The sequence below is a fragment of the Aedes aegypti genome, chromosome 1 (genome assembly GCF_002204515.2).
Source record: "Aedes aegypti strain LVP_AGWG chromosome 1, AaegL5.0 Primary Assembly, whole genome shotgun sequence".
Lineage (NCBI taxonomy): Eukaryota > Metazoa > Arthropoda > Insecta > Diptera > Culicidae > Aedes > Aedes aegypti.
In genome coordinates this window covers 26,584,890-26,598,930 of record NC_035107.1, presented here as the reverse complement: position 1 = coordinate 26,598,930, position 14,041 = coordinate 26,584,890, and the positions used below count along the sequence as shown (strand labels likewise).

Here is a 14,041-nt window from a genome sequence, read left to right as displayed (position 1 = left end):
TTTCTCGTGTGTTTTTCTTTCCGTTCGAAATGGTGAACGCACGGTGACCATGAACACTCCTCTCACGTTACAATTTCCAACACAGGTCTCAGCAACCGGAGCGAAGCGAATTAGTGAGAAAACTCAACCAAACAGCTCACGACCTCACGAAGAGGGCGCATCAGTAGTAGGCGATGCATCCGTCCAATCCACCCAGCATGCTTCGATGGTCCAATGCATCGCTCTGAGTGTGAGAGAGTCTCTCATTTTCCGGTGGATTCTCTCTGCGAATGGTGGGAAATGATTGCATGCAATTCTACACCGTGGCCTTTGCCTTGTTCGCACTGAACTCTTTGTAGGTACAAAGGATACGGCGCCTGCGTTGAATTTTCTCTTCGCTCATCGTTTCCATACGTTTTGAGTTTTCGATTTGCTTTATTTAGCTACATGCGGTGTTTATGAGTGATGAGCCCCTTCATTGAGGTTTTAAAGAATTTTGACAATCATGCAAATATTTTTTTTCAGAAATTCACGAAATTTATAGTAATCTAAAATTAAAGCCGTGATAAAATCTTAAAAATTAACCAATCTACTGAAAAATGCATACCAACTTGAAGTTCCCCCTCTCACTCAGAGAGAAAATGAGTAAAATTCCTTCACACCATCGCTCCTCGTTCAGTCCAAGTGGAACCGTCGAGCAAAGTGGTCGTGCTTTTCGCAAAGTCCTGTGCAGTGTCCCTTATTCGGAAGAGTTTCCCTCTTCATCTCTGTGTCTCTGTGAATTGTGGTTAGTTGAAAAACCGTGACACTTCTGTTTTCGCCTACTTCGAGTGAAATCATCGAGAAACGGCTTACTGCGATCGCCTGTTGAGCTGGATTGGTGTTGAGCAAGAACTAGGAAATTCGAATTTTCACTCGTCGAAAACAGTTCAAGTTGAAAGGATTCTTCACGGTTGTGAAGTACCCACCTATCAGTGCACGGCCATCCAAAAGGGGGGCGAAAATTTTCCTCCTCCCGAAGGACAAGGGAAGGCCTGGCCGCTTATGGAAACGATGGGAAAAAACCGTGTCAAATCTCTTCCCAGCCAATATTGATTGTGGTGCCCGAGTCGGAGAGGAAAGTGCGAATGGGGGGCTCTGTGCGTGTGTTTGTGTGAGTGCGTCCTCCAGTGGAAAATTCTCGTAAACGCTCTCTTTCTCTGTTTCGCGCGCAACGAAGTAGGCTACATGGTGAATGGTGGGAAATGACAAGTGCAAAACCGATGTCGCTTCACCCATCCAAGCAGGCGGCAGGCAGCACGGTGAGAATGGAAAGTGTGCGTGAGCCGAAGATAAGTGAGTGAGAGACAGGAAGATGAATGCAGTTTTCTCATTGTTGTCCGACGACGTGGAGTGTGTAAGTTACTCGCTTTCCACTGGGGAATAACTTATCGATTGATTACACTGATATGTAATGGTTTTTGGGGTTTCACTGCGTGCTTGTAGCACAAAGGCAAATCGGGTGATAAGGAAGACGTTGAGTTCGGTGTAAGAGTTGATTGAATCTTTGACAAGATTGAACTCTGGTAGAAGTGATAAGGCGATCTGAATTACAATTAGGGTGATTTACTTGCATGAGCTAAACTTATTTTTAGATTTTTAGAATAAAACAGCCAGACTATATTATCAAGAGAAGTTTAGAAGCTTCTATTCAGAAGCTTAGAAGCTACTATACAGATACATAAAAGCTTCTAAGAAGCATAAATGTTTCTATTTAGAAGCTTAGAAGCTTCTACTCAGAAGCTTAGGAGCTTCTACTCAAAAACTTAGAAGTTTCCAGTCAGAGGCTTAGAAGCTTCTACTCAGAAGCTTTTATTCAGAAGCTTAAAAACTTCTATTCAATAGCTTAGAAGCTTCTATTCAGAATCTAAGAAGCTTCTATTCAGAAGCTTAGATGCTTCTATTCAGAAGCTTAGAAGCATCTATTCAGAAGCTTAGAAGCTTCTATTCAAAAGCTTAGAAGCTTCTATTGAGAAGCTTAAAAGCTTCTATTCAGAAGCTTAAAAAGTTTTATTCAGAAGCTTAGAAGCTTCTATTCAGAAGCTTAGGAGCTTCTCGTCAGAAGCATGTAGGCTTCCATTGAAAAGCTTAGATGCTTTTATTGAGTACCTTAGAAGCATCCATTTAGAAGCTTAAAAGCTTCTATTCAGAAGTTAAAAAGGCTCTTATTCTTCAGAAGCTTAGAAGCTTTTCGTCAGAAGCTTAGAAGCTTCTATTCTGAAGCTTTTATTCAAAGCTTCTATTCAGAAGCTTAAAAACTTCTATTCTACTCCATCAGAAGCTTAAAAACTTCTATTCAGAAGCTTGGAAGCTTCTATTCAGAAGCATAGAAGCTTCTATTCAGAAGCTTAGAAGCTTCTATTCAGAAGCTTAGGAGCTTCTCGTCAGAAGCATGTAGGCTTCCATTGAAAAGCTTAGATGCTTTTATTGAGCACCTTAGAAGCATCCATTTAGATGCTTAAAAACTTCTATTCAGAAGTTAAAAAGCTTCTATTCGTCAGAAGCTTAAAAGATTCTCGTCTGAAGCTTCTTGTCAAAAGCTTAGAAGCTTCTTGTCAGAAGCTTAGAAGATTGTTGTCAGAAGCTTAGAAGCTTGTTGTCAGAAGCTTAGAAGCTTGTTGTCAGAAGCTTAGAAGCTTCTCGTCAGAAGCTTAAAAAGCTTCTCGTCAGAAGCTTGGAAGCTTCTCGTCAGATGCTTAAAAGCTTCTTGTCAGATGCTTAGAAGCTTCTCATCAAAAACTTAGAGGCTAATCGTCAGAAGCTTAGATACTTCCATACAGAAGCTTAGAAGCTTCTCTTCAGAAGCTTAGAAGCTTCTCTTCAGAAGCTTAGAAGCTTCTCTTCAGGAAGCTTCCTGTTAGAAGCTTGAAAGCTTCCTGTCAGAAGCTTGGAAGCTTCCTGTCAGAAGCTCGGAAGCTTCCTGTCAAAAGCTCGAAGCTTCCTGTCAGATGCTTGGAAGCTTCCTGTCAGAAGCTTGGAAGCTTACTGTCAGAAGCTTAGAAGCTTCCTGCCAGGAGCTTGGAAGCTTCCTGTCAGAAGCTTGGAAGCTTCCTGTCAGAAGCTTGGAAGCTTCCTGTCAGAAGCTTGGAAGCTTCCTGTCAGAAGCTTGGAAGCTTCCTGTCAGAAGCTTGGAAGCTTCCTGTCAGAAGCTTGGAAGCTTCCTGTCAGAAGCTTGGAAGCTTCCTGTCAGAAGCTTGGAAGCTTCCTGTCAGAAGCTTGGAAGCTTCCTGTCAGAAGCTTGGAAGCTTCCTGTCAGAAGCTTGGAAGCTTCCTGTCAGAAGCTTGGAAGCTTCCTGTCAGAAGCTTGGAAGCTTCCTGTCAGAAGCTTGGAAGCTTCCTGTCAGAAGCTTGGAAGCTTCCTGTCAGAAGCTTGGAAGCTTCCTGTCAGAAGCTTGGAAGCTTCCTGTCAGAAGCTTGGAAGCTTCCTGTCAGAAGCTTGGGAAGCTTCCTGTCAGAAGCTTGGAAGCTTCCTGTCAGAAGCTTGGAAGCTTCCTGTCAGAAGCTTGGAAGCTTCCTGTCAGAAGCTTGGAAGCTTCCTGTCAGAAGCTTGGAAGCTTCCTGTCAGAAAGCTTGGAAGCTTCCTGTCAGAAGCTTGGAAGCTTCCTGTCAGAAGCTTGGAAGCTTCCTGTCAGAAGCTTGGAAGCTTCCTGTCAGAAGCTTGGAAGCTTCCTGTCAGAAGCTTGGAAGCTTCCTGTCAGAAGCTTGGAAGCTTCCTGTCAGAAGCTTGGAAGCTTCCTGTCAGAAGCTTGGAAGCTTCCTGTCAGAAGCTTGGAAGCTTCCTGTCAGAAGCTTGGAAGCTTCCTGTCAGAGGAAGCTCTGTCGAAGCTTGGAAGCTTCTGTCAGAAGCTTGGAAGCTTCCTGTCAGAAGCTTGGAAGCTTCCTGTCAGAAGCTTGGAAGCTTCCTGTCCAGAAGCTTGGAAGCTTCCTGTCAGAAGCTTGGAAGCTTCCTGTCAGAAGCTTGGAAGCTTCCTGTCAGAAGCTTGGAAGCTTCCTGTCAGAAGCTTGGAAGCTTCCTGTCAGAAGCTTGGAAGCTTCCTGTCAGAAGCTTGGAAGCTTCCTGTCAGAAGCTTGGAAGCTTCCTGTCAGAAGCTTGGAAGCTTCCTGTCAGAAGCTTGGAAGCTTCCTGTCAGAAGCTTGGAAGCTTCCTGTCAGAAGCTTGGAAGCTTCCTGTCAGAAGCTTGGAAGCTGGCTTCCTGTCAGAAGCTTGGAAGCTTCCTGTCAGAAGCTTGGAAGCTTCCTGTCAGAAGCTTGGAAGTTTCCTGTCAGAAGCTTGGAAGCTTCCTGTCAGAAGCTTGGAAGCTTCCTCTCAGAAGCATGGAAGCTTCCTGTCAGAAGCATGGAAGCTTCCTGTCAGAAGCATGGAAGCTTCCTGTCAGAAGCTTGGAAGCTTCTTGTCAGAAGCATGGAAGCTTCCTGTCAGAAGCTTGGAAGCTTCTCGTCAGAAGCTTGGAAACTTCTCGTCAGAAGCTTGGAAGCTTCCTGTCAGAAGCTTGGAAGCTTCCTGTCAGAAGCTTGGAAGCTTCCTGTCAGAAGCTTGGAAGCTTCCTGTCAGAAGCTTGGAAGTTTCCTGCCAGAAGCTTGGAAGCTTCCTGTCAGAAGCATGGAAGCTTCCTGTCAGAAGCATGGAAGCTTCCTGTCAGAAGCTTGGAAGCTTCTTGTCAGAAGCTTGGAAGCTTCCCGTCAGAAGCTTGGAAACTTCTCGTCAGAAGCTTGGAAGCTTCTCGTCAGAAGCTTGGAAGCTTCCCGTCAGAAGCTTGGAAGCTTCCCGTCAGAAGCTTGGAAGCTTCCTGTCAGAAGTTTGGAAGCTTTCCTGTCAGAAGCTTGGAAGCTTCCTGTCAGAAGCTTGGAAGCTTCCTGTCAGAAGCTTGGAAGCTTCCTGTCAGAAGCTTGGAAGCTTCCTGTCAGAAGCTTGGAAGCTTCCTGTCAGAAGCTTGGAAGCTTCCTGTCAGAAGCTTGGAAGCTTCCTGTCAGAAGCTTGGAAACTTCCTCGTCAGAAGCTTGGAAGCTTCCTGTCAGAAGCTTGGAAGCTTCCTGTCAGAAGCTTGGAAGCTTCCTGTCAGAAGCTTGGAAGCTTCCTGTCAGAAGCTTGGAAGCTTCCTGTCAGAAGCTTGGAAACTTCTCGTCAGAAGCTTGGAAGCTTCCTGTCAGAAGCTTGGAAGCTTCCTGTCAGAAGCTTGGAAGCTTCCTGTCAGAAGCTTGGAAGCTTCCTGTCAGAAGCTTGGAAGCTTCCTGTCAGAAGCTTGGAAGTTTCCTGTCAGAAGCTTGGAAGCTTCCTGTCAGAAGCATGGAAGCTTCCTGTCAGAAGCATGGAAGCTTCCTGTCAGAAGCTTGGAAGCTTCTTGTCAGAAGCTTGGAAGCTTCCCGTCAGAAGCTTGGAAACTTCTCGTCAGAAGCTTGGAAGCTTCTCGTCAGAAGCTTGGAAGCTTCCCGTCAGAAGCTTGGAAGCTTCCTGTCAGAAGCTTGGAAGCTTCCTGTCAGAAGCTTGGAAGCTTCCTGTCAGAAGCTTGGAAGCTTCCTGTCAGAAGCTTGGAAGCTTCCTGTCAGAAGCTTGGAAGCTTCCTGTCAGAAGCTTGGAAGCTTCCTGTCAGAAGCTTGGAAGCTTCCTGTCAGAAGCTTGGAAGCTTCCTGTCAGAAGCTTGGAAGCTTCCTGTCAGAAGCTTGGAAGCTTCCTGTCAGAAGCTTGGAAGCTTCCTGTCAGAAGCTTGGAAGCTTCCTGTCAGAAGCTTGGAAGCTTCCTGACAGAAGCTTGGAAGCTTCCTGACAGAAGCTTGGAAGCTTCCTGTCAGAAGCTTAGAAGCTTCCTGTTCGAAGCTTGGAAGCTTCCTGTCAGAAGCTTGGAAGCTTCCTTTCAGAAGTTTGGAAGCTTCCTGTCAGAAGCTTGGAAGCTTCTCGTCAGAAGTTTGGAAGCTTCCTGTCAGAAGCTTGGAAGCTTCCTGTCAGAAGCTTGGAAGCTTCTTGTCAGAAGCTTGAAAACTTCCTGCCAGAAGCTTGGAAGCTTCCTGCCTGAAGCTTGGAAGCTTCCTGCCAGAAGCTTGGAAGCTTCCTGTCAGAAGCTTGGAAGCATCCTGTCAGAAGAGCTTGGAAGCTTCCTGTCAGAAGCTCGGAAGGTTCCTGTCAGAAGCTCGGAAGCTTCCTGTCCGAAGCTTGGAAGCTTCCTGTCCGAAGCTTGGAAGCTTCCTGTCCGAAGCTTGGAAGCTTCCTGTCAGAAGCTTGGAAGCTTCCTTTCAGAAGTTTGGAAGCTTCCTTCAGACAGGAAGCTTCTCGTCAGAAGTTTGGAAGCTTCCTGTCAGAAGCTTGGAAGCTTCCTGTCAGAAGCTTGGAAGCTTCTTGTCAGAAGCTTGAAAACTTCCTGCCAGAAGCTTGGAAGCTTCCTGCCTGAAGCTTGGAAGCTTCCTGCCAGAAGCTTGGAAGCTTCCTGTCAGAAGCTTGGAAGCATCCTGTCAGAAGAGCTTGGAAGCTTCCTGTCAGAAGCTCGGAAGGTTCCTGTCAGAAGCTCGGAAGCTTCCTGTCCGAAGCTTGGAAGCTTCCTGTCCGAAGCTTGGAAGCTTCCTGTCCGAAGCTTGGAAGCTTCCTGTCCGAAGCTTGGAAGCTTCCTGTCTGAAGCTTGGAAGCTTAGAAGCTTCCTGTCAGAAGATCGGAAGCTTCCTGTCAGAAGCTCGGAAGCTTCCTGTCAGAAGCTCGGAGATTTCTGTCAGAAGCTCAGAAGCTTCTGGTCAGAAGTTTGGAAGCGTCCTGTCAGAAGCTCGGAAGCTTGGATGCTCTCTGTCAGAAGCTTAGAAGCTTCTCGTCAGAAGCTTAGAGGCTTCTTGTCAGGAGCTTTTAACTTCCTCGTCAGCAGTTTACAATCTTCCTGTTAGAAGCTTGGAAGCTTCCTGTCAGAAGCTTGGAAGCTTCCTTTCAGAAGCTTGGAAGCTTCCTGTCAGACGCTCGGAAGCTTCCTGTCTGGAGCTTGGAAGCTTCCTATCAGAAGCCTGGAAGATTCCTGTCAGAAGCTCGGTAGCTTCTGGTTAGAAGCTTGGAAGCTTCCGGTTAGAAGCTTGGAAGCTTCCCTTCAAAAGCTTGGAAGCTTGTTTTCAGAAGCTCGGATGCTTCCCTTCAGAAGCTTAGAAGCTTCCTGTCAGAAGCTTGGAAGCTTCCTGTCAGAAACTTGGAAGCTTCTCGTCAGAAGCTTATGAGCTTATCGTCAGAAGCTTATGAGCTTATCGTCAGAGGCTTCGGAAGCTTTTCGTCAGAAGCTTAGCAGCTTCCTGTCAGAAGCTTAGAAGCATCTCGTCAGCAGCATAGAAACTTCTCGTCAAAAGATCTACCAGTTACCATCTACCAATATTATTAAGAGCTTTTTTGATGGTTTTACAGAGCAAAGCCCAAAAATTTGATTTGTTTAGGATGCTTGGCTTTCTCTCCAAGCTTGACTGAGGTTTCTTCCTTCCTAAATAGAAAATTCGTAGACTAGAATCTCGGAATGAATGCCAAGACGATGAGCGAATGAGTGAGTGAGCAAGTGAGTGAGTACGCACCGTTCCTTTCGTGAGCACCAAATTTTCCCATCGGTTTTCCACCAATCCATCTCAGCTCAGTGGCGACGGCAACGGCAGTGACACAGTTTTTCGTCCGTCTCGACTCTGAACTGTTGTGTTGAGTTGCACTCTTCTGCTCGTCCCATTCCAGAGCTCATCGGAGCGGAGTGGTGCGTGTCTGTATAGTAGTACTAGCTCTGGCGGTGGGTACTCGCAACCAATACCTACGGAAAGGAAAAGTGCATAACTCCTATCTCAATGTTTGTAATTCGCTGAAATTCAGTAGCAGCCAGCAGTCAGTGGAAGTACGCGTACAGGTCAGAACAGTGAGAACAGACCAAGTCAGTGTAGCGAGCTAGTCAACCTGCCATCATCAGCAGCGGCCCCAATCATCATCGCACAGTAACGAGGAGCAAACGAGGACTAGCAGCAGGCCGTGAGAAAAAGAGAAAGCATCGAGAACGTCGCCTGCTTCGTCAATGTGCTGTGGATGAGTGTGCAAATATCTATCAGTGGTGATATCTGCTGAAGAAGTGGTACACAATTTTATTGTGCTCTCAGTGTGGAAGGAAAAAAAGCGAATATCCAAGCAGGCCGAGGAAAAATATAGTGGCTGCTCTGTTACTATTTCCGTGCGGCGAAAAAACCAAAGTGCAAGGTGCGTGGAAAAAAATTGTCTCAGTGAAACACTAATCGCCATTGCGAGAAGAACACAGGAAAAATTTGTCCGATTGCGAGTGTCGTGAAAAAGAGGCGCCCCGGGTGAAAAACGGACGGTTTTACGACGGAAGAAAATTTCAAGTGGAAAATTCACAAGGTGGCATCGGCGAAAATCGACTCCGGAGTAGCAGCGAATCAGTAGCGGGAATCCTATTCGAGCAAAGGTATGTCAAGCTGATTTTATTTGACCGAACCGCGATGGCCATTCTACAGGTATCCGCACCAGCGCTAATGGAGTGGGATTCCCGGAACGGAAAATCAATCCACGGCTTGCTGGGATCCCAAAATCAGATCTCAAATATCAATTTAGATTTTCTTCTTCGGATAGAAGAGTGCCCCACCGCGGGCCCATTGTCTCACACCCCTTTTCGACCTTTTCTTTCACGAATCCCCGGGTCCCTTCACCTTCATCTGAGGGAGCGGGTTGGAGGGGGCCGATGGCCTACCGTCTTTTCTTGTGGGGTAAAATTATTACGACCCAATTTTCCTCCTTTTTTCTCATTTTCGCGCTCTCTCACTCTCTCTACTGGTGGGTTCCTATCCCCTATCCCCAAGAGTCGGGATGTTAATATTGACTGTTATTTTTGTACAAGTAATAGACCTAGTGCGCAGTCACCGGACGGTGGGCTTGCGCAGTAGGCGACGGCGACGGGATTTTCACTGACTGCTGCTGACCTGCCTGCCTGTCTTCGAAGCATGTCTCGTCCGTCGCCTACTTTGCCTCTGGGTGAGTGTGCTGCAACAACAACAACAACAACAACAGCAACAATGACAACAACACCACGAACAACATATTTTCTTCCAAAAACGGAAGAGAATTTGACAAAAGTGAAAATATTTGCGCGGTGTGCCTGAACGAAAAAAAAAATGATCATCGATTCTTTTCCCTTATGCTAAAACCAGACAACTCGAAATTTGGTGTTTCTTAGTTGAATATGCAGAAATATTGGTCTTTAAATCTATACTTTTCAAGTGTGTGATTTAAAATCAGCAGATTATAGTTTATTTTCCAAACTTATGACGTCCCAGAAAATAGACTTTACGATACATATGTGCTGCCTTTTAAAGACTAGTACACTAAAACCTGAGAGAGAGTCGCGAAGAGAAAAAATATCAACGTCATATGCAGTCCAGATTCCGCTGTCACAAAACGTCAAATGCAGCCCGTCTTTTTTATGGCTGAAAAAGTGAAAAGTATTGTATTCAAAATAAACTGTTAATAAAAACCTCCGTCAGCGGAGCAGTTTCTCCAAAGATGCTGATAAATCTAAACATAAGACTAGTTATTCATAATGTCTGCTAGGTTTACTGGCATGAAATTTCACTAAAAAAGTTATTAATGCTCCGGTGTGATGCAAACGCAATATTTTTTGCTGGGATGTTCATGTGAGGGTTTGAACGGCTTGCGCATGATTGATGTAAACACAGAGTGGTATAAGAAAAAACTCAGCAATCACAGAAAAAGAAGACCGTCTCCGCGAGTCTCGTCTCAGACTAAAACATACTAAAAGTCCTATTTTACATAAAACAAATTTATGTTACTTTTTTACGAAGTTCGTAAAATGAGTTGACACGAATCAATGGAAAATTATATATTGGAGTGATAATTTTCGCAGAAATAATCTGATTTGTTTTCATTTTCAACATATGCAAAGTTCAGTTCAGAGGTGGTTAACCTATGAAATACGCTAACGCATTATTGGTCATACCTGCTCTAAACTTCAGAATACTTTATAGTTTCTAGATCTACAAGCATTACCGTTGACGGAGGATCGCAGCAGGCTTCAAATTCGCTGTCGTGGTCAATTTCGGCTCCGCGTTTTTTTCTATTCGGCTGATGGAATACCAAAATGGCTGATGGTGCTACGCCACTCGTAAAACATTAAACAAAGTGTTTTTTGCTGTATGAAAATGGCGTGGGTATGGATTGGAATGTGTTTGTGAAAGTTGTTAATTTGTTTTTTTTTGCTAACGGTAGTGTTGCATGAGCAATATTTTTTGCGATTTTTGTCGGCGGCTTGGCTGATACTATCCCACCCAGAACAAACGAGTGTTTAACAGTGCATAATACTTTGAATAGTGATCCGCGTGTGTGTTTTTTTTCTACTAGATTTATTACAATAAGGAAAATCAAGTCAGGTGAAAGCGCAAAGCAACTTTGTTCAATTGGTTCGTTGGTGTAATCGGAATTGTTTTTGCCGTCTATTTAATTTAGCAATTGGGTCCTAATTTTTTTTAATGAAATCTTGTTTTTTTTTTAACAACGCGAAAGGGCATGTTACTGCAACTACTTTAGCTATTTTTCCCGTTCAAATAACGGCTATATCATGTTTAAACTTTAATTTAAAAATTGGGTCCATAAATGAACCTTGACACTTTTGATCATGTTTGACATTCGTTTAGTCGACAAAAACACCACAGGGGTTTTAGTTTTAACACTGGGGTTGTTCCTAACTGACATTTCGGAAGAGACACGGAAAACAAAATATACCCAAAATTTGAGTTTAAGCCAAGGGGTGTGACAAAATCGAAAGGAACATAAAAAAATGTTTTTTAGACTTAAACCAACGAAAAACATTAAAAAATTGAGTAAACATGTGTTTTTGACCTAAACATAATCGTTTAGCTCTAAAATTGGGACAGGGCTTTAGGACGCTATTAATTTTTTTCTTCGCGAGTTCGATGTGAGCGTAACACAATTCCGTTCGATTAACGTGAACGAATCAAATAATTGCTAGAGAATGATGCTTCAATGAAAGGAGATTGAATGCTGCTATGTTTATTATGATAAGCGCAGCTACGATTTGCAGAGGGTATCCAAACGCAAAATTCTGTGAGTTTGTTTCGCTAATTTTTTGCACATAATGGTTAGAACTTTTACAAAACAAACAACCTTTCCCACTAACATCCCACAATGTCCCGTAATGCCTAAGAGAGGTCGTAGAATTATCTGCATCTTTCCTAAGTAGGTGTTCGATAATTAAATCCTTTATATTACCCAGCATTCGCAAGGACGTGGACAACACAACTCTCGACCGTTGGAGGATGCATCAATCTTGTCTTAGAGTTAAATATTAGTCCCAAATGTCTGACTTTGGTAACGGATGGGAAGGAGTCTAGGACAGTATCACCTACCAATTTGTGCGAATTACTTAAGGTGAAGATGAATCGAAGCCATATCTCAAATGTTCAAGATCACGGATCTGGAGAACCAAACATCCGTTTAAGCTGAAAACTTAATCGATTGGTCACTAGCTTTGGCTTCGATTCATCTTCACCTTAATGCTAATGCTACAAGCTTGACCGGTGAGATATTGTTTGTGGACAATCATTGTCATCCAAAAACTGCCCAAAATGTAATTTTCAATTCAATGAACAAAGTTACATATTTAGGAGTTTTTAATTTGATAAGAAACGTTTGAAGAATTTAACTGTAAATCTTTGTGCATACAACGGAAGTTTTAAGTCATCCAAAAAGTTTGTTCATAAGATTTACAAGACAAGGTCAAAATCATGATTTTCTACCTAGGATGCCATATCATGAATTATAAAGTAGTTCTGATAATTTTCGGACATTCGTTGACAGGTTCCAACAGGGCTTCGAATGGCCACTTTTGGGACCTCTTGTGCAGTTGTCGTGTGACGGCTTGAATAACATGATTTTCCGCACTGAATTGAATATAAATCTCCTCATATTAATATTTTATGTTTGAGCCTACTTCTCAACTTGTTTTTTTTTGCAAGCTCTTTTATATTTATGACCTTAGAGCTTTCTTTGCCAATTCACCATTTCGTATTTATGTGCAATATTCTCCAAACTGAAATAGTTGATACATTCTGCCAAGCAAATCAAATATACATGTGCGGTGCACAAAGTGGCAAACGGGAGGGAACGGGATCCTTGCGGGTGCGCAATCGGTTCCAGCGACTGGTTAACAACAACCGGCCAGGGCTAGTAGGTTTTCCGTGTGCAGTCGAAGCGGTGTCCACAGCAGATTACCGGAAAGGTCTGACTGTGGATCGAACCGAGGGAACAAACGCTACTATTAAACCCTTGTGCTGTTCCAGAAGCGGCGGAACCCGATTACTACTGGACAATTGGCTGTCCGCGTGCAATCGAACCGTGTCCACAATCGACTACCTCGGGTGGGATCAATTTGTGGACAGGAACGAACTCAAATTGCCAGCGACAAACGGTGGACTGTATCTGGTCGGTGGTTCGGCAGCAGCAGCGATCGGCTCGATTGGCAGTGTAGGACGGGAACGGGATGCTCTTCTTTGGTGGAAGGAAGCAAAACTGCTGGCTACTATTTCACTTGGCGTTTATTGATGTTAACTGGTTGAAATTCACAAAAATACTTATGCGCATTGCGCAACGTGGTTTACTTATATACCTATGGTTTTAGCATCGTGGCAATCGAATGATTCGAACTAGCTCCTCCCATCTCCATGGAAACGTCAAAGGCAAAAAAAACAATAAGAACATGACAACAAAGCTGGATGGGAGGGGGTTGCTGTGATGAAAATATTTGTCATTCTGGCTGACTTCTGGGCTGGCTGTATTTACAAACTAACAAGTTTTACTTCTCGATTCGGGAATGGGGGAAAGGTATTGACTTTTGTGGATATTGGGGAAAAGGCGCAAATGACTAATTGACATGGAGAGTGGGGAAGGGGGGCAATGATTTTGGGTTTACATAAAGGTAATGGATTTTAGGGCTGAATTCAAACAAAATGGTGGAAAACAAATGAAACAAAAATGACTTAAAACTAAACTTCGGTTTTGAACCGAACAATACACTAATTTTATATGATTATTGATAAGGTTTCTTTGATTTTCACATCATTACCATTTGGAAACACCCCAGCTACCATAAACTATGGTCGATTTAAAAATGGTAAGAGCAAATTCTTATATTTATTTTCAAATTAGAAATTTATGGACTATCTGATGTTCGATTCGACTTACGTAAATCCGAATTGTGTTATTTTTATTTCTATTAAAAACCCAAGTAACACAGCTAGTCATATATGAGTAAATAATTCAAGTTTTTAACATATTCTGTTGTATTCTTCTAGTAGTATTTACTTTATATCTAACACTTGTATAGCTTAAACAGCGCCAAAAATGTCGGCTTATATAACATCTTATAGATCTGACAACTAGTTGAAATCACATGCAATCGACGATCTATAAACAAACCCCCAACATAATAAAGATGCAAATTTAAGTTGCGGTGATCATTTGTTCTAATTATGTTATTTTTCAGTACTAAACACTCACAAATCGAGAGTATAGAGCGACATAGTTCATTTGTTATAATTAAGATATTTGAAAGTGTAAATAACGTATATATAATACAAGATTGTTATTTATAATACTGGCAAATGTTTTGGTTGTTATGACATTATTTGTAAGCTATGTAACTTAAAAAACACATTTGTATTACACACTATCTCATTACAATGTCCAACGTCAAGATATATACAAAACGAATGAACTTACAGCAAAATCAGAACAAATTTTTCGTCATAATATACATGGCTACTCCAACCTGAAAAATATGTTTCAAGTTATCATATCTATGATTCTTTATTATCACTGAAATGAAGATTAACGAAAGTGGATTATGTTCATCGATACTTGGGAAGTTTAATATGCGGTTCAAAATTTATGGTGAAACTTTCAGTTTTACTCTTCAATAATTCATGGGCCATTTTAATAATCCTTAAATATAACACAAATCCACCCAAATTGTGTTGTTTTCATGAATTTGCTTCAAATT

General features: G+C 42.9%; 1 protein-coding gene across 3 annotated transcripts in view; it reads left to right on the top strand.

Moving 5' to 3' along the window:
• Positions 1 to 649: 649 nt before the first annotated feature.
• Positions 650 to 14,041, top strand: part of LOC5578710 (calcium/calmodulin-dependent protein kinase type II alpha chain) — a 249,704-nt gene continuing 236,312 nt past the window's right edge. Inside the window, exons 1-3 of one of the 3 annotated variants that reach the window (XM_021839208.1) lie at positions 650 to 766; positions 7,687 to 8,419; positions 11,189 to 11,192. The gene's annotated coding sequence lies outside the window, so the exon portion shown is untranslated. The remainder of the gene's footprint in view (positions 767 to 7,686; positions 8,420 to 11,188; positions 11,193 to 14,041) is intronic. The other 2 variants (XM_021839210.1, XM_021839209.1) reach the window with 2 other exon arrangements.